At 35.6% G+C, this 19,508-nt stretch overlaps 1 protein-coding gene and 1 pseudogene across 6 annotated transcripts in view; both read right to left on the bottom strand.

Moving 5' to 3' along the window:
• LOC110343870 (uncharacterized) overlaps nt 1-19,508 on the bottom strand; it is a 217,266-nt gene that overhangs the window by 147,750 nt on the left and 50,008 nt on the right. The window lies entirely within an intron of this gene.
• LOC101708347 (centrosomal protein of 57 kDa-like) lies at nt 8,608-17,385 on the bottom strand (annotated as a pseudogene).

The raw sequence follows: 19,508 nt of genomic DNA, 5'->3' as shown, positions 1-19,508 counted from the left end.
CACTATATCAATAGAGCCAAGGAAAAAAACCATATCATCATCTCCATAGACACAGAAAAAGCATTTGACAAAATCCAACATGCATTTATGATAAAAACCCTACAAAAAGTTGGAATAGATGGTCTCTACCTCAAACTAATAGAAGCCATCTATGAAAAAACAACAGCCAATATCATCTGAAATTCTTCACACTAAAATCAGGAACAAGACAATGATGTCCACTATCACCACTCTTGTTCAATATAGTTCTGGAAATATTAGCCATGGCAATTAGACAAGAGAAAGAAATAAAAGGAATAAAGATAGGTAATGAAGAAGTCAAATTGTCATTATTTGCAGATGACATGATACTCTATATAGAAGACCCCAAGAACTCCACCAAAAGTCTTCTAGACTTAATAAGCAAATTCAGTCAAGTAGCTAGTTACAAGGTCAACACACAAAAAATCAATAGCTTTCCTCTACACCAATGAGAGACTCACTGAGAGAGAAATAGGGCAAATAATTCCTTTCACAATAGCATCCAAAAACCTGAAATACCTAGGAATCAACCTAACGAAAGAAGTCAAAGACCTCTTCTCTCAAAACTATGACACTCTGAAAAGAGAGATTGAAGATGATATCAGCAAATGGACAGACATCCCTTGCTCCTGGGTAGCAAGGATTAATATAGTGAAAATGGCCACACTTCCAAAACTGCTATATAGATTTAATGCAATTCCAATTGAGATCCCAGCAGCATACTTCATAGACCTTGAGAAAACAATCCAAAAATTCATTTGGAACGAGAGACCCAGAATAGCAAAAGCAATTCTAGGTAACAGAGACATGGCAGGGGGTATCACAATCCCCAACCTGCAACTCTACTACAAAGCTACTGTGATAAAAACAGCATGGTACTGGAAAAGAAACAGACCTGAGGACCAGTGGAAGAGATTAGAAGATGCAGAAACAATGCCAGACACACTCAGCCATCTGATCTTTGATAAAGGAGCCAAACACCCTCACTGGAGGAAAGATAGACTCTTTAATAAATGGTGCTGGAAAAATTGGGCTTCAACTTGCCAAAGATTAAAACTAGACCTGTATCTCTCACCATGCATAAACCTAAATTCAAAATGGATTAAAGATCTAAATATTAAAATAGAAACTCTGAACCAGTTGGAACAGAGATTAGGTAGAACCCTTGAAGACATTGGTGTAAGAAAAGATTTTATGAACAAAACCTCAGTTGCCTGTGAACTAGCACAAACAATCAACAAGTGGGATCTCTTCTTAATAAAAGGCTTCTTCACAGCAAGAGAAAACACCAGCAGTGTGAAGAGACAATCCACAATGTGGGAAAAAATCTTCACCTGCTTTTCCTCAGACAAAGGTCTACTATCTTGAATCTATAAAGAACTTAAAAGGATCAGACCTCCCCAATTTAAAGACCCAATCCACAAATGGGCATCTGAAATGAACAGACATTTCTCAGACAAAGAAGTAGAAATAGCAAATAAATATATGAAAAAATGTTCAACGTCACTGGTCATTGGAGAGATGCAAATGAAAAAAACGCTGAGATTCCACTTCACTCCAGAAAGAATGGCTGCTATCATGAAATCAACCAGTAACAAATGCTGGCAGGGTGGTGGTGAAAGAGGAACCCTGCTCCACTGCTGGTGGGAGTGTAGACTGGTGCAACCACTGTGGAAATCACTATGGAGATACCTCAAAGAACTAGGACTGGAAGTCCCATTTGACCCTGCTATTCCACTGCTGGGGATCTTCCCCAAAGAATTAAAAGAATCATACCACAGTGATATATGTGTGCCCATGTTCATAGCAGCACAGTTTGTGATAGCTAAAACTTGGAAACAGACCAAATGTCCACCAGCTCGAGACTGGATAAAGAAAATGTGGTTTTTTTAATAAAATGGAGTACTACTCAGCCATAAAAAATGAAAAATTAGAGACATTTATAGCTAAGTGGATGCACATTGAGGCGATGCTCTTAGGTGAAATAAATAGGACACACATGTATAAATACTGAATAGTTTCTCTGGTGTGAGAAACTGAAAGTGTAAATAAGGACTAAATGTATAACAGGTAATGTGAGATAGGAAGAAAAGGGGCAAAGGGGAAGGAAGTGGGAGGGCTAGGGGAAAGGATAGAAGGGAATGGGATTAATATGAGAAAATGGAAAAATAGGAACAAAATCTTTGTAAATTGGGAGGAATGGAGGGTTTGAAGGGAGGGCTGGGCAAGGGTGACAGATGGGAACCAAGAGAGATTATGTAAAGGTGCAAATTTCCAATGACGAATGTCATTATATTGTATACCTAAAATGTACCAATGATTAGAATGAATAATTGATAATGTAAAATAGGAAGAAATGGTCCAAAGGGGTAGGGGGAGTAGGAGGGGCAGGGAAAGGAAAGAAGGGAAAGGACAAATGATGAGAAATGGAAAAAATGGAAATAAAGTCTTTGTAAATAGGGAAGGGTGGAGGGCGTGAAGGGAGGGCTAGGAATGGGGAAAAAATAAGAACCAAGATGCATTATGTAAAGGTACAATTCCCAATGAGAAATGTAACTGTTTTGTATACCTAAAATGTACCAATAAAAGAATTTAATTAAAAAAAATAAATATAAGTCCACATCTTTATGTAGTTGCATATTTTGAATTCTTTATTTTGTTTTACAAATAGTTACTGGGAAATATGTGAAAAGTAAATGTCCTGTTATAATCAGCAACTATTGTTCAGAAAGAAAATGTTAATGTTAACATTTTATTTTAATCAGCAGGTAGCAGTTATTAATAATGGAGTAAATGAATTCTTGTTTTAAATATCCACACCCACTGAATTTAACTCATATTTAATGCTGGGAAGAAACATTTTTTAACTGAACAAAAGATAGCCTTTGGCATCATGGAGTTTAGATTGTGGTAGGACAATTTATATATAGTCATAGCCTAGGCCTAAAACTCACACTGACACCAAATTGATTGCGAAAAGTGATGAAATAAGGGTATGGTTCCCACATGAATATTGGATGTTTAAAGTGCCCACAATTAATTTTAGGGGAGGAAACATGTCAAAAAATTATTGATGTAAGAAACTAAATAAAATCTAATAGGTAAATATCCATATAGGCTTTTGAGAGAGTTATAGTTCAAAAGATCATCCAGTGTGAATTAAAAAAGAATGAGACATAAAATGACTTAGTCCTCAAGTTGGTATGGGCACTGTGTTAGCTGAAATTAAACTAGGAAACCAAAGCCACTGTAAGTGCCCTAGGAAATAAGAACTTTAATATGGGAATTAGAGTTGACACAAATATAGGTGAAACTGAGACTATGAAGGTTTTAGAAGTCCAAGAGAAATTGTCCTTAATGAGTTTTTCCTGAAGCACTTCGTTAATCCACTGATGAGGTAAGAACCCCCTTGGTCTAATCACCTTCCAGAGCCCAACCTCTTCACAAATGAGGCTGAGGTTTTTTGATCCAAATAATAAACACACTTTAAAAGTAAGAATTCTGTGCCAATTAATAAGTATTGCCAACTTGCCCTCTACCTGAATTTCTATATTTACCTGTCCCTATTAGCCATGTATTAGTATACTTCAGCCAACTAGAAAAGGATGAGTCAACCTTTGGGCCATGGATAATCTCATAAATGGGAAACAGGATCTCCATATAATTTGAAATTCTTGAGCCCTTCACAAACAATACAGAGCACCGTTGTAAATAGTTAAGGATCATTTGTATTTGTAATCTATCTATCTAAATCTCATGCCCACTTTTCTTTAGCATCTATATAATGCATTTCTTCTGTATACTTACAAGGTTTTGCAAACACTTCTTTGTTCTACAGTGCTGGAGACTGAACATAGTGCATATGAGCCAGCACTCCACCACTGAGTTACTTCCTTAGCCCAATACCTGTGAGCTTTTGATGTATTAGAACTATTACCTTTTGTCTTTGATATAAATAACAAATATTTTCCCTATTTGTCAATTTGACTTTGTTCATGGTGGGTTTTCTTCGTCCATTTGTTCTCACCATACAAAAGTTTAATGTCACATTTATTTTTTTTTATTTTGCACTCTCAAGGTAGCAGTATTTTTCCTTACTGTTTTATACTTGTATCATAGTTTGGAAAGTTTCTTCTATGTCTAGACTGTTTGGTATTCACTCGCATTTCGGTTCCGCCCTCATATGGTTTGACTCTCTGACACATTGGGAATTTGTCCTGGGGCCCCATAAGGAGAATGAAATGAGTTTTCTCCTTTCATCCACTGCCATCCATTTATGCCAAGACCAGTTACTTAAGAAGTTTATGTTTTCCACACTGAGATAAGATTATTTTATACTGCATGTTCATATGTACTTGGTCGGTTTTTTTCTGTCTAGTCACATTTCCATGTTATTTTATAGAGGTATTATAGAAGTATGCTTTAATATATTTTTGTCTTTTTTCCATTTTTATTTTTTATCGGTATGTAATATTTGTAATACATAATGACACATACTTCATGGAGAGTTGGTACATGTACATAATACATCACAATTATTTTTTCATCCTTTTCCCACTTACCACTACCCTCCGATCTCTTGATGCCCTTCCCATTTGAAAAAGATCTACTATCATCTAACTTTTATTTTGCACTTTATATCTGTGTGTTTCTCATATATCTCTTATACGACATATATGATATGTATATATCATGTGATATTTAAGTTGGAAATATTTGCTTTAATTTACTTAACATTATAGTCTCAGGGTGCATGCTTTTTATTAAAAATAAGTTTATCCTTCTTTGTGGCAGAGTAGTGCTCCATTATGCATTATGTATAAATTCCACATTTTCTTTATCCACTCATCTGTCAATGGACATATAGGTCTGTCAGCAGTGCTTTACGGTTTTCCTTCTTTTTTTATTTGATACAGGGTCTTGCTATGTACTTCAGGCTGGCCTTGAACTCACTATGTAGCCCAGGTTGGCCTTGAACTCATGGCAATCCTCCTGCCTCAGCCTCCAGAGTGGTGGGATTATAGGTGTGCATCACCACACCTGGCTGCTTCATAATTTGCTTTATAGAGATTTTGAGCACTTCTTGTTGACCTTATGTCTAAGTACATCGTTGTGTGTGTTTTTAATCATAAATTGGGCCTTCTGTTTTAATATAACTTCAAATAGTTTTTGTTTATATGTGTATTTAATGTTTATACATTAATTTTAATTCTGCTCTATTAAATCGGACTGTTACTTATAGTAGCTTTTACATAGATTATTTTGGTTTTTAGTGATTAAACCATCTGAAAATAGACATAGTTTAACTAATGATTTCATTTATTAAAAGATCAAGTCTTTTTTATTCCTAATCAAATTACTCAAAATGAAGAGATTTGTTTTTACCTTTCAAAAACTGTAAGCTCCTGAGTTTCAATATTATTTTTTCCTTCCTTCGTTGTTACTAATTCAATAAGCCAAATGTTAATTGAGTAGCAATTTATTCAAAAATTCAAAGGAAAATCCTCAGTAATATATTAAAAGCTCTCCAGTGTGCATACTTTCAGAAAATGTGTGACCTCAAGTTTGCAGGTATTTTCTATTATTTAATTGGACAAGGCAGAAATAGAGGACAGGATTGGCCCCAGGCAGAACTGTCAAATGGTTAAAATTTTAACTCTTTTCTAATAATTTATAATCCATGCTTAAATTAGCATTTCCGTGAAAGATGTTGGGTTACCATACTGACCCTTTACCCTCCAGGAACATCTGAAAACAAATACACTCAATCCTGGACATCTTCCTTATACTTGTCCTTCCTGGATTCCATCTGAGGTAGCAGAGACTAAGCCAGTGTCTAAATAAGAACTTTACTAAAGATTAAAAGTATAACCTATTTTGTCTAGAATGCAAATATGGTTTCCAAAAAATAAACAAAACAAACCAAAGCTAATACCAAGGAAGTACAAATGATTGACAAAATTCAGAATCTATGTCATACCAGACTTTTCAGGTCTTCAACAAAAGTGGTATTACTTCTTTAGACATCAGTGTTTTAACCTGTCATCAGGGGATCATAGGGTTTTAGGTCTGAAAAATAATCTAGCCTCACTCAACTCTTTTACATCTTTTTCCTTTTGCAGGATTGAATTCTCTAAATAGCCAAGCAACTGACAAGAAAAATACTTGACTGTATCTATGACAGATCTGTCCTGTGACCTTTTACTATCTCCATGGTTTTGATAGAAAATTTGAAGATTAGAACCTTTCTGTTTAAGTGGGATTGAGCTAGAACTTGTGTAAAGATCAGTACAAAACCACTCCTCTGACTATTCAAATGGTAGATTTTATATGCTACCTAGTGAATGAATGCTTTAATGATGTATTTATGACAACAATATCACATTTGCCCATGACAGATGATACAGTTTATTAAAATATCAAGAGATTACTAAGTGGATTACTAAGTTTACCAAAATAAACTCTACAATAGGCTTTCTGAATTTTTTTTATATGCACAACTCTTTAAAAATAAAGGCTCTCTCCACATCTGGGTAGGATCACTTCCAAAATTCAAAGCCAAGAAACAAACTTAGAAATTCCCAAATACCTTGTCAGTACCTACACTGATGAATTTTAGTTGGAAATGTAGTTGAAAGTACAGTATAATATAGAACTCAGATGAGAACATCAAATAGATTTCTCTTTGCTGTATACTTCAGCAATTTTTAGATCTATTTAGGCTCCAAGTTTGGATTAAACTTAAAAGTGATAGTTTTAATGACTCAATCTTAAATCACTAAGTTATAGTGGAGGTATCAACCAAATGATGGAGACACTTTCAATCACAAGGAACTCTTCCTTTATGTTTTCTTCTCATACTTTTCCTTAATATTTAGCAACAGTACACAGTTTTAGGGTTCGTAACATTCAAATATTAAAACATTGCAATATCCCAAAGAGGTAGATTTTACCACTCTCATTTCAAAGATGAAAACATTAAAAACTTAGGTGATATTTCTCAAAGTATACTTGTGGACAGGCAATGCAAGAATCACTTGGAAACTTGTTAGGCAAACTCTTGGGCCCTTTTCAGACTATTGATTCAGAGATTCTGGGATAAAGCTGAGCACTTTGTGTTTCAGCAAGACTCGGGGCAATTCTGGCACATGTGAAAATTTTAAGGACCTCTGCTTTAGAGTTAAAGTGTTAGACTGCCCAGTGTCCCATAAAGATGGCAAAGGCTGAGCTGGGAACTGAATACAGACATCCAATACCAATCTCTCATTCTTTATCATGCTCTACTTCTTTGTGTTAGAAAGTCAATAACTCTCCACTATAATCAAAAGACCACTCTGTACTAGAGTTGAAATTCAGTAAAAGAAAAAATGAAGCCATTTCTTAGGAAAGTCTCACAATTTCAGAATGTTAAAGACTCACTAATCAGTTTATACCAAAACCTCAAAGAAGTAAATACAAAAATTTCCTGATTAAAAAATTAAACACATAGAATGGGATTTGCTCTACAAATACAGATCAGGAAGCATTTTCTAAGTAAAATATTTTATTAAGTGATTTCTTTAAAATTGTTATATTTTTTTAAATTTCAGTGTTTCTTTAAAAAAGCTGCTTTATTGACTCCAGTGGCAAATTTATAAAAAGTTAACATGTCTTGCTGTATTCAGATTTACACTGATATAATTATATGTGTACAGTTCTTATTTCAGTCATGTTCTACACCAAAGACAAATATTCAAGGGGTTCTCTAAGTTTCAAAATTCAAACCACAATGCCTTGACTGAATAACATGATTACAAACAGTATTGAAAAACTGCAAAATGTACCAATAAGAGAATTTAAGGAAAAAAAAAAGAGTATGTGTTATGTACATGTTCTAACTCCTCACAATGAATGTATATATTATGTACTACAAACAAGCTGTAATGAAAATAAAAAATAAATTTTAAAAATACAAAAAAAAAGAAAAACTAGGGGCCAGGGATTTAGCTCAGTGGTTTCCCCCCCTGCTGCTCAAGCGCAAGGACCCGAGTTCGATCCCTGGTACCAAAAAAAAAAAAAAGAAAAACTGCAAATGTGCTTGCTTCATAATAGCTCCCTTCTATCTCTTTTACCTTTTTCCAAAATCTTGTTTCATTAACAATCTATACTCTTTAATGCATTTATAATTTTATAGGTAAGTAATTTGATTTAAATGATTACCTGAATCTTTAAAAAATTTTAAACTGTATTAAAAAACAATAGAAATGCATTTAATACTAATCATTGATTAAAATACCAAGAAAGCAAACAAAAAATCCTCTTAAATATATAAATACTTAAATATAGAAAATATCCATCAATAGTCAAAGTATATTTAAGAGTTGTACAAGAAAAGTGAAGTGGGAACTTAATGCCAGGGAAGATTTAAAAATGAGATTCTTCAAGCAAATGCTGCCTGTGGTCCAGCCTTGTATTTTAAAAATTTAAACCTAATTTATTCATTCCATATATATATATATATATATATATATAAAGAATTTTTTTTAAAAATCACACCACAAGTAAAAAATTGGTGACTTGTTTACAAAGTGCAATATACCAGTACAGTGTATTCATCTTAAAGAGTGTGGCTTCTCAAGTTTTAAAACTTCCTTGGTTTCCATTTACATGTATGGTTTAACATTCAGTTGTGTGGCATAACACAAGAAACCTCTGTAATGAAGCCTAGGCCGTGAACACCTTCTATTAATTAATTCCAACATTAGTGAGTATGAAACCTGGAAAGTAAATTGTCGATATCTGATCAATGAGGTACACATTCATTATGTGACTAAAATTTATGATCTGGTGTGAGCAGTCAGTAATTCCAACACACAATGCTTCTTTGTAATAAATTTTGTATGGTTGTATGTCCTTCAATAACTGAAGATTTTCCCTGCTTTTTTCTCCGTGTTTTAGTTTGGCAAAATCCTTCTTACTTGTGGTCCCTGTGAGTCCAGAAGAATGGCTACCGCTGTTTCCTTCTTCATCAAGAGTCTTTTTGTTAGCTCTAACTTCCTCTTTCTGCTTCTCTAGCTTCTGTTTCCCTAGATGTGCTTAATATTTTTGAACTTTAGTTATTTGGTTTGCTTTTGCTTCCATGTTTCCCACTAATGCCTCCAGTTCACCCTCTAAGCTGTCTTTCAGTTCAGTGTTTGGTGACTCTTGTATAAGTTTTGCAAGCTGCTGGTGATCAAAGCTTATCTGGCCAAACTCATCCTGTAAAGTCTCTAAGACTTCTGATAATTCTTCATTGATGCTGCTGGAAGAGGGAGGTATTGCTGACTTCTTACTTCTACTACCTCGTGAAGGTATTTGTTTTGGCAAAAAAATGTTGTTCATTACTTGATCATTGCACAAAACTTTACTGTGATGTTTCATTAGGTGCAAGGCATGCTGAATGTTAGCTACCACAGCATGGCTAGCACTAGTGGACTTTCCAGCCACAAATGGCATATTATGTAAGCATAATCTATAATGAGGTTGTGGATCGAAAAAATTCCTAGGTCCTTTCTTTCTGGTGGTTTTGACTTTTTAAAAAAATTTTCTTGCACAGAGAAGGTGAGCTGGTCCCAGCACCTGGAAGGAAGCTCCCCCGCCACCATGCCACACTCCTAGGGCAGAGAAGGTGAGCCCTGCCAGCACCAGAAGCACTCCCCACCCCGGGGAACTGAGAAGACACAAAAACAAGCTTCAAAAACTGACTTCTGGATCACCTACAGCAACCCCAAAGGGAAACGAGATGAAACAATCTGATACTCAACCACCTGGACTCTCTGAACTGGCAACAAAAGAGGATCTGGGAAAAATGAAATCAGAAATAATTACTCAGATAACAGCAAAGATTGTGCTCAGGTGCAAGACATGATTAATAAATCTAGAGAGGACACAGATAAAAAAAATAGAGGAACTGAGGAACATGATGGAATCCCAACATAAGAAACAAATGGAATCCATAAAACAGATGCAAAAAGATTTCCAGGAAATTAAAAACTCCATTGAAAGTCTGCTCAGCAGAATGAACCAGTGTGAGGGCAGAATTTCAGATATAGAAGAAAAGATTGCAATTAGTGACCAGGAAAAGAAAAATTGCTTTAAAATTATAAGGGAACATGAGAAATCAATCCAGCAGCTGCTAGACGATGCAAAGAAGAATAACATAAGACTGATTGGAGTCAAGGAAGAAACAGGAGAGAGTGGAGATGACATAAAAAACTCTTCACAGAAGTGACGGCAGAAAACTTCCCAAGCAGGGGAAAAGAACTTCACATAAGTGAGGCATATAGGACTCCAGCTATTCTTGATAAAAAAAAAATCTACACATAGGCATATAATAGTTAGGATTACAGAAATCCAACAGAACAAAATTCTACAAGCAGTGAGAGAAAAGAAACAAATCATATTCAAAGGAAAGCCTATCAGAATCACAGCAGAAATCTCAAAGCAAACCCTCAAGGCAAGAAGAGCTTGGAGTGACATATTCCAAGCCCTAAAAGAAAACAGCCTCCAACCCAGATTGGTGCACCCTGCAAAACTATCTTTCAAAATGGATGGAGAAATAAGATATTTTCATGATAAAGAGCACCTCTAGAACTTCATGAATACCAAAGCAGCACTCCAAAATATTTTAGACAATGTCCTAGGAACAGACATTGAGGATCACAACCCCAGGAAGCAAAGCAGAATGAACCCATGTGGCATGACAAGAAAGTAAATGTAAAGGGGGGGAACCCAACAAAAAGAAAGAGTCATGGCAATGATAAGTCAATACATTTCAGTTATAATCATCAATGTTAATGGTCTCAATGCACCAATGAAAAGAAACAGACTGGCAGAATGGGTCAAGAAGCAAACTCCAACAAATATGCTGCATACAAGAAACACACTTAATTCAAAAGGAAACTCATAGACTGAAAGTTAAAGGGTGGAAAACAATACTCCATGTGACAGGAACCCAAAAAATAGCAGGACTAGCTATCCTCTTTGCAGATCAAGTAGATTTCAAACCAACACTCATTAAGAGAGATGAAGGACACCACATCCTTGTAAAGGGAATAATCCAAGAGGAAGAGATGACAATCATAAATATATATGCACCAAACACTAGTGCACCCAACTATATAAAACAAATACTAACAGACATGAAAAGTCATATATGCACTAATACAATTGTAGTGGGGGACCTCAACAGACCACTGTCACAAATAGATAGATCAACTAGAAAAAAGCAAGTAATGAAATACTAGAACTCAATCGAACTCTTGAACAAATGAACTTCACAGATGTTTACAGAGTCTTCCAACCCACAAAATCAGAATATACATTCTTCTCAGCTGCACATGGGTCATTCTCTAAAATAGACCACATACTCATGCATAGAACATGTTTAAGTAAGTGCAAATGAATTGAAGTTATCCCCTGTATATTATCAGACCATAGTGGGATGAAATTGGAGATCCATAGCAAAAGAAACTGGAAAAATTTCATAAACACATGGAAATTGAACAACACACTTCTGAATAACCAATGGGTCACAGAGGAAATTAAAGAAGAAATCAGACAGGTCCTTCAATTAAATGACAATGACAATACAACATATCAGAATGTATGGGACACAAGGAAAGCAGTCTTACGAGGGAAATACATAGCAGTGAATACGCATATTAGGAAAACAGAACGAGCCCAATTAAACAACCTGAAGCTGAACCTCAAGCTTCTAGAAGAAGAAGAGCAGGACAACCCCAAAGCTCATATAAGGGAGGAAATTAAAAAGATCAGAGGAGAAATCAATGCAATGGAGACTAAGAGAACGATACAAAAAATCAATGAAGCCAAGAGTTGATTCTTCAAAAGAATCAACCAAATTGACAAACCCTTAGCCAACCTTATCAGAAAAAGGAAAGAAAAGTCCCAAATATATGCAATTAGTTGTGAAAAGGGTGAAATTACAACAGACCCAGCAGAAATCCAGAGCATCATCAATATATACTTCCTGAACCTATACGCCAATAAATGGAAAACACAGAAGAAATGGACAGATTCCTAGATACATATGAATTACGAAAGTTGAATGATGAAGACCTAAAATTTCTAAACAACCCAATATCAACCAATGAAATTTAAAAGGTAACTAAAAACTTATCAACTAAGAAAAGCCCAGACCCTGATGGCTTCACTGCTGAATTCTACAAGACATTTAGAGAGGAACTGCTGCCACTACTGTTTAAACTCTTCAATGAAATTGAAAGGGAAGCAATACTCCCAAATTCATTCCTGGAAGCAAGCATCACCTTGATCCTCAAAGCAGAGAAAGATCCAATCGAAAAGGAGAATTAAAGGCCAATCTCACTAGTGAACATAGATGCAAAAATCCTTAATAAGATACTGGTAAATACAATGCAGAAGATCATCAAGAAGATCACACACCCTGATCAAGTGTAATTCATCCCAGGGATGCAGGGATGGTTCAACATATGCAAATAAATCAATGTAATACACTATATCAATAGAGCCAAGGACAAAAACCATATCATCATCTCCATAGACACAGAAAAAGCATTTGACAAAATCCAACATGCATTTATGATAAAAACCCAACAAAAAGTTGGAATAGATGGTCTCTACCTCAAACTGATAAAAGCCATCTATGAAAAACCAATAGCCAATATCATCCGAAATGGTCAAAAACTGAAATTCTTCACACTAAAATCAGGAACAAGACAAGGATGTCCACTATCACCACTCTTGTTCAAGATAGTTCTGGAAACATTAGCCATGGCAATTAGACAAAAGAAATAAAAGGAATAAAGATAGGTAATGAAGAAGTCAAATTGTCATTATTTCCAGATGACATGATAGTGTATAATAGGAGACCCCAAAAACTCCACCAAAAGTCTTCTAGACTTAAGAACCAAATTCAATCAAGTAGCTGGTTACAAGGTCAACACATGAAAATCAATAGTTTTCCTCTACACGAATGACAGACTCACTGAGAGAGAAATAGGGCAAATAATTCCTTTCACAATAGCATCCAAAAAACTGAAATACCTAGGAATCAACCTAACGAAAGAAATCAAAGACCTCTTCTCTGAAAACTGTAGCACTCGGAAAAGAGAGATTGAAGATGATATCAGCAAATGGACAGACATCCCTTGCTCCTGGGTAGGAAGGATGAATACAGTGAAAATATCCATAATTCCAAAACTGCTGTATAGATTCAATGCAATTCCAAATTGAGAGTCCAGCAGCATACTTCACGGACTTTGAGAAAACAATCCACAAATTCAGTTGGAACAAGAAGAAACCCAGAATAGCAAAAGCAATTCTAGATAACAGAGACATGACAGGGGGTATCACAATCCGCAACCTGCAACTATACTACAAAGTTACTGTGATAACAACAGCATGGTACTGATAAAGAAACAGACCTGAGGACCAGTGGAACAGATTAGAAGATGCAGAAACAATTCCAGACATATTCAGCCATCTCATCTTCGATAAAGGATCCAAATACTCTCACTGGAGGAAAGAGAGACTCTTTAATAAATGGTGCTGGAAAAATTGGGTTTCAACTTGCCAAAGATTAAAACTAGACCTACATCTCTAGTCATGCACTAAACTAAAATCAAAATAGATTAAAGATCTAAATATTAAAATAGAAACGCTGAACCAGTTGGAACAGAGGTTAGGTAGAACTCTCGGAGACATCAGTGTAGGAAAAGATTTTATGAACAAAACCTCAGTTGCCCTTGAGCTAGCACAAATAATCAACAAGTGGGATATCTTCTCATTAAAAAGCTTCTGCATATCAAGAGAAACCATCAGCAGTGTGAAGAGACAACCCACAATGTGGGAAAAAAATCTTCCCCTGCTTTTCCTCAGACAAAGGTCTACTATCTCGAATCTGTAAAGAATTTAAAAAGATCAGACCTCCCAAATAAAGACCCAATCCAAATATGAGCATCTGAAATGAACAGACATTTCTCACACAAGGAAGTAGAAATAGCAAATAAATACATGAAAAAAATGTTCAACATCACTGGTCATTAGAGAGATGCAAATGAAATCAACATTGAGATTCCACCTCACTCCAGAAAGAATGGCTGCTATCATGAAATCAACCAGTAACAAATGCTGGCAGCGCTGTGGGGAAAGAGGAAAACTGCTCCACTGCTGGTGGGAGTGTAGACTGGTGCAACCACTGTGGAAATCAGTATGGAGACACCTCAAAGAACTAGGACTGGAAGTCCCATTTGACCCCGCTATTCCACTGCTGGGGATCTTCCCCAAAGAATTAAAAGAATCATACCACAGTGATATATGTGCACCCATGTTCATAGCAGCACAGTTTGTGATAGTTAAAACTTGTAAACAGCCCAAATGCCAATCAATTCGAGACTGGATAAAGAAACTGTGGGATTTTTTTATAAAATGGAGTACTACTCAGGCATAAAAAATGAGAAATTGGAGACATTTATAGCTAAATGGATGCACATTGAGGCGATGCTCTTAGGTGAAATAAATAGGACACACATGTATAAATACTGAGTAGTTTCTCTGGTGTGAGAAACTGAAAGTGTAAATAAGGACTAAATGTATAATAGGTAATGTGAAATAGGAAGAAAAGGGGCAAAGGAGAAAGAAGTGCAAGGGCTAGGGGAAAGGATAGAAGGGAATGAGATTAATATGAGAAAATGGAAAAATAGGAACAAAATCTTTGTAAATAGGGAGGAATGGAGGGGTTGAAGGGAGGGCTAGGCAAGGGTGACAGATGGGAACCAAGAGAGATTATGTAAAGGTGCAAATTTCCAATGATGAATGTCATTATATTGTATACCTAAAATGTACCAATGATTAGAATGAATAATTGATAATGCAAAATAGGAAGAAAAGGTCCAAAGGTGTAGGGGTAGTGGGAGGGGCAGGGGAAAGGAAAGAAGGGAAAGGAAAAATGATGAGAAATGGAAAAGATGGAAATAAAGTCTTTGTAAATAGGGAAGGGTGGGCTAGGAATGGGGAAAAATAAGAACCAAGATGCATCATATAAAGGTACAAGTTCCCAATGAGAAATGTAATTGTGTTGTATACCTAAAATGTACCAATAAAAGAATTTAAGAAATAAAAGTTCTAAATTTTGATGGAATCTCACTTATCAATTTTTTTTCTTTTATACATCATGTGTTTTGTATACTAGGTAGTTCTTGCCTACCCTAAATTCATAAACATTTTCCCTTATAATTTCTTCTTAAAGTTTTATACTTTTAGGCTTTCTTATTTAGGTTCATAGATCCCTTAAAGTTATTTTCATGTATGGAACTAAAGGGTTGAGGTTAATTTTTTATAAACAGATACCAGGTGTTCTAGTGCTGTTTGCTGAAAACACTATCTCTTCCTCGGCTCTTGAATTGAGTTTATATTCTATATAAATGCTAATGTTAAATAATCTTTCAAAACTCAGTGGACCACATATGTGTGGTTCTATTTCTAGATTCTCTGTTTTATTCCAATGATCTATATGTCTTTCCTTACACCAACACTGCCTTGATTACTGTAGCTTTAGAAGAAGTCTTAAAATTAGGTACTAAACATCTTCCAACACTGTTTTTGTTTATGTTTTTGTTTTTTAACTTTTCTAGGCCCTTTGTACTCCTAGATAACTTATAAATTTCAATATCCAATTCTTCATTTATACCAAGTATAGATAGACCTGAATTCTTATATATACCTTGTCTTTTCTAATCCTGCTAAATTCAAATCCAAGTTCTAGGGGCTCCTAGAGATTTCTTAGTATTTTCTCTGTAGATGATCATTTCATCTACATATAAAAATTTTGCTTCTGCTATGTCAATCCTGTCCTACTTGTGTCATTTTGTTGCCAGACTATTTTGGTGGGGACTAGGTTTCAAAGTTTAATGGACAGACAAAGAGTAAGCATATCTGCCCTTGTTTCCCACCTTAAGGAGAAAGCATTGTATCTTCTCCATTCATACAAGGTGTTCTCACTGGAAGTATGGAGTACATGTCTTTAATCTGTTGAGAAGTTTCTGTTCTGCTTCTAGTCTCCTGATAGCTTTTACCATGAACAGCAGTAGAATTTAGTCCAATACTTTTTCTTTTTTTTTTTTTTTGGTACCGGGGATCGAACTCAGGTCCTTGTAGTCCAATACTTTTTCTCCAACTAGTGACAGGATCATGTGCCTTTTTCCTTTCCTCTGTTAAAATGATGACTTTTGGGGGTGGATCTTCCAATGCTGAACCAACACTGCCATCCCTAGAACAAAACCACTTTCTACATACTGCCAGTTCTGTCTTCTAATAGTTTGTTTTGTTAAACAAATTTCTATCTATGTTCATACTTTTTTCTTCTATTTTCTTTATCCAGTTTTAGGATTAGCACAATGTTGATTTCCTAAAATGAGGGGAGAAATGTTCCTTCTTTTTTCTGCTTTAATTGTTTAATATAATTTATCAGTTAAAATGTATATGAGCCTGCTGTTGTCATAATAGGTAGGTTTTCAAGCTAGGAATATACTTTCTTCAATAGGTGCTATTCAAATTTTGTATTTCCTCCAGAGTTAGTTTCATTAATTTGTCTTCCAAGGTACTTCTTAGAAGTTGTCAAATTTATTTCAAAAAAGATTTTTGTAATATGCTTTCTATATCCTTTTAAATTCTGTAAAATCTGTGGTAATGTTTCCTAGATTTTAATATTGTAATTTTAAAAATATATAATTGATATTGTGTAACAGGAAGAAAAGGTTTAAACGAGCAGGGGAAGTGGGAGGGGTAGGGGAAAGGAAAAAAGGGAAAAGAAAAAATATGAGAAAAGGATAAAAATGGAAGCAAAGTCTTTGCAAATAGGGAAGGGTGGAGGGGGTGAAGGGAGGGCAAGGGAAGGGGAAAAAAATAAGAACCAAGATACTCATGTAAAAATACAAGATCCCAATGATGAATGTAACTGCATTTTATACCTAAAATGTATCAGTAAACTTAATGGGAAAAAATTTGGTTTTTGCTGTGGGAGCATATAAGGTTGTTTTATCTTGAAAGGTAAGTCTCTTTGTTTCTTGATCAGTCTGCAACTCAGCTGCCTTAGTGTGCATATGCTCCTTTCCTGTTCTTCTTCATAGAGTTTTCCTTCAAATTCTTCCGTCTTTTTTTCTGCAAGGGCTTGCTTTGTCGTAAGTTTGTTATATTCTTGTCCCAGAAGATCCAATTTTACAAGTTGCCTCTGAACATGTATTTGATCATGTTGTCATTCTCTTTCTAGGGTCACCATTTCTCTAAAACAGATGTTGTCTACATTTCTGCATGCTTTATCATATTCCCCATGTATTCCAATTGTTTTTCTAAAAGATTACATTTATTTTCTGCAGCTAGCAACTGTGATGTCAGTTCTTGACTGTGCTTTCATTCCTCATTCTTTGAATTCTCCCTTTCTTGTATCTGTTCATCTAGTACTTTTTTTTATATCCAACTGTTTCTCTAGACCGTTTTTACACTTTCTTCTGCCTGAATCCTCTCAAATTCCAAGCTTCGAATCTTATCTTGAAGGTTTTCCAGAGCAGAAAATATGGCTAGAACTGAGAATCAGAAGCCACAGACACCGATGCCGCCGCCATCTTTCTGTTCTCACAGCGCGGGCCTCCGACGACGACTGAGTTTGCTCTGAGTCCCTGAGCTCTTCTTCAGGATTCTAGAGCCGCCCAACGGGGCGACCCTAAGAGGAACCCCAGGTGGAAGGGGACGGGCGCTGCTGCCGGGGTAACTACACCCCTGCCACCCACCCCCACAGGGACGTCCACGCTTAGGGCACTCGCAGAAATGGCAATACGTTCCAACCCAAAATTGTCCTTTATAGGTCTTAAAAATAAACTTTTTTCTTTATCTAATCTGATCCTGACCAAAAAATAGATGTTTATGAGTTTGTAGTGTTCCCAGATTGGGTACGTGTAATTTGTATCCTAATTAGCCATTTTCCCTTCCCTGTTCTGAGTAAATCTATGGATTCATAACAAGCAATTTTTAAAAAAATTTCAAAAACTCTGAACTGGCTTTATTGAAAGCACCATAACACATTAATTGATAGTCCAGATTTCTGGCATTGTAGTCCCCTGATATGGCCCAAATTTAACAACTTCTATGTTGAATTATTTATTTAGCTTCCTTGTATCTCACTTGCACGATATAAAATGGAAATAAGACCTACTTCATAGAGTAGTTGAAAAAATTTTATAAGATAACATGATAAAGTACTGAGTACAGTTCCTACCTATAGTTAATGGTCAATAAATACTGGCTTATCATTATGAGGATGAGTACTAATATCAGCCTGGAGAGAATACTATCACTAACACCAATCCTACCATTTGTACACATATTCATTCATTCAAGATGCTGCTTCCCTCTGTATCATCCCTCAACATGGTTGTGGATCCCCTTTAAGATTTGTAGATATTTTTTCCACATGAATTTCACCTACCCTAGGACACAAACCCATAAACCCCTATCCTTAGGTTGTCACAATCACAGTCCAGGGTCTGGGCCTCTTTACCAGAGCTAATAGGAGTGATATTCACTGCGGACCCTTTCTTTGAAAGGATTATTGCAACCAATCACTGGGGTTCTGTCATCTGCTTGCCTTATTTTCTTGTGATAAGATCAGCTATTCTGTTCCCACAGTCCCCTTTTTAAACAAAAATTGTACTGAAAGTGAGAAACTTACTAAATCATCAGAGTGGATACATGATCAGATGAAATGAAAGAGAGAAATGTAAATCTTGAGTCCATTCAATTCTCCTGAAGAGGGAATAGATGTTCTCCAGGAGGTGATCTGAGGTATCAAAAGCAAACCTATGTATTAGACATTGAAATGTGGGAACTATCTTTTACCTTTGAAGGCAGTATAAAGTTGCAGAAATGTCTTTCTATATTCACAGTTACATCTGAAAAATGTTAAACCCATGAACCACCTGGTATTAGTGTAGAAATAATGAACATAAACATCTTCAAGTATATACATGATCCAAGTAATGTCAAGTGGGTAACCCATAACTCAGTTGGCAAACACAATCAATAAATAAAAAGATAAGTTCATAGAAAGACAGGTGACAGATTGATAGATAAATAGGTAGATAGGTAAATTCACATACATATATCTCAGATGTTTTAAACAAAACCAAACATACGGAGAATATGAAAATAAAAGACACCAGTGCCAATTGTCCACCTGCACGTATGCACCCCAAAACATTGGTCTAACATTGGTACCTTTACAGGTACCCAATTTAGGTGAGTCCAATACAAACATTAAGGAGATAAACACTGGTGATGGCTAATTTTATGAGAGTCTCTTTGACAATAAGGAGTCTAGGTCTTCATTAAATTAGCTGACTTGAAATCCCGAAGTTGCAAAATTAGCATCTCCACCCTCCCAAAGCCATCACTGTGTAGCATGGCCAATTACACTC

The sequence above is a fragment of the Heterocephalus glaber genome, unplaced genomic scaffold (genome assembly GCF_053883595.1).
Source record: "Heterocephalus glaber isolate CG9 unplaced genomic scaffold, H.glaber_assembly_v1.0 deba00000347, whole genome shotgun sequence".
In the NCBI taxonomy this organism is placed as follows: Eukaryota; Metazoa; Chordata; class Mammalia; order Rodentia; family Bathyergidae; genus Heterocephalus; species Heterocephalus glaber.
This window is presented reverse-complemented; position numbering and strand designations above follow the sequence as displayed.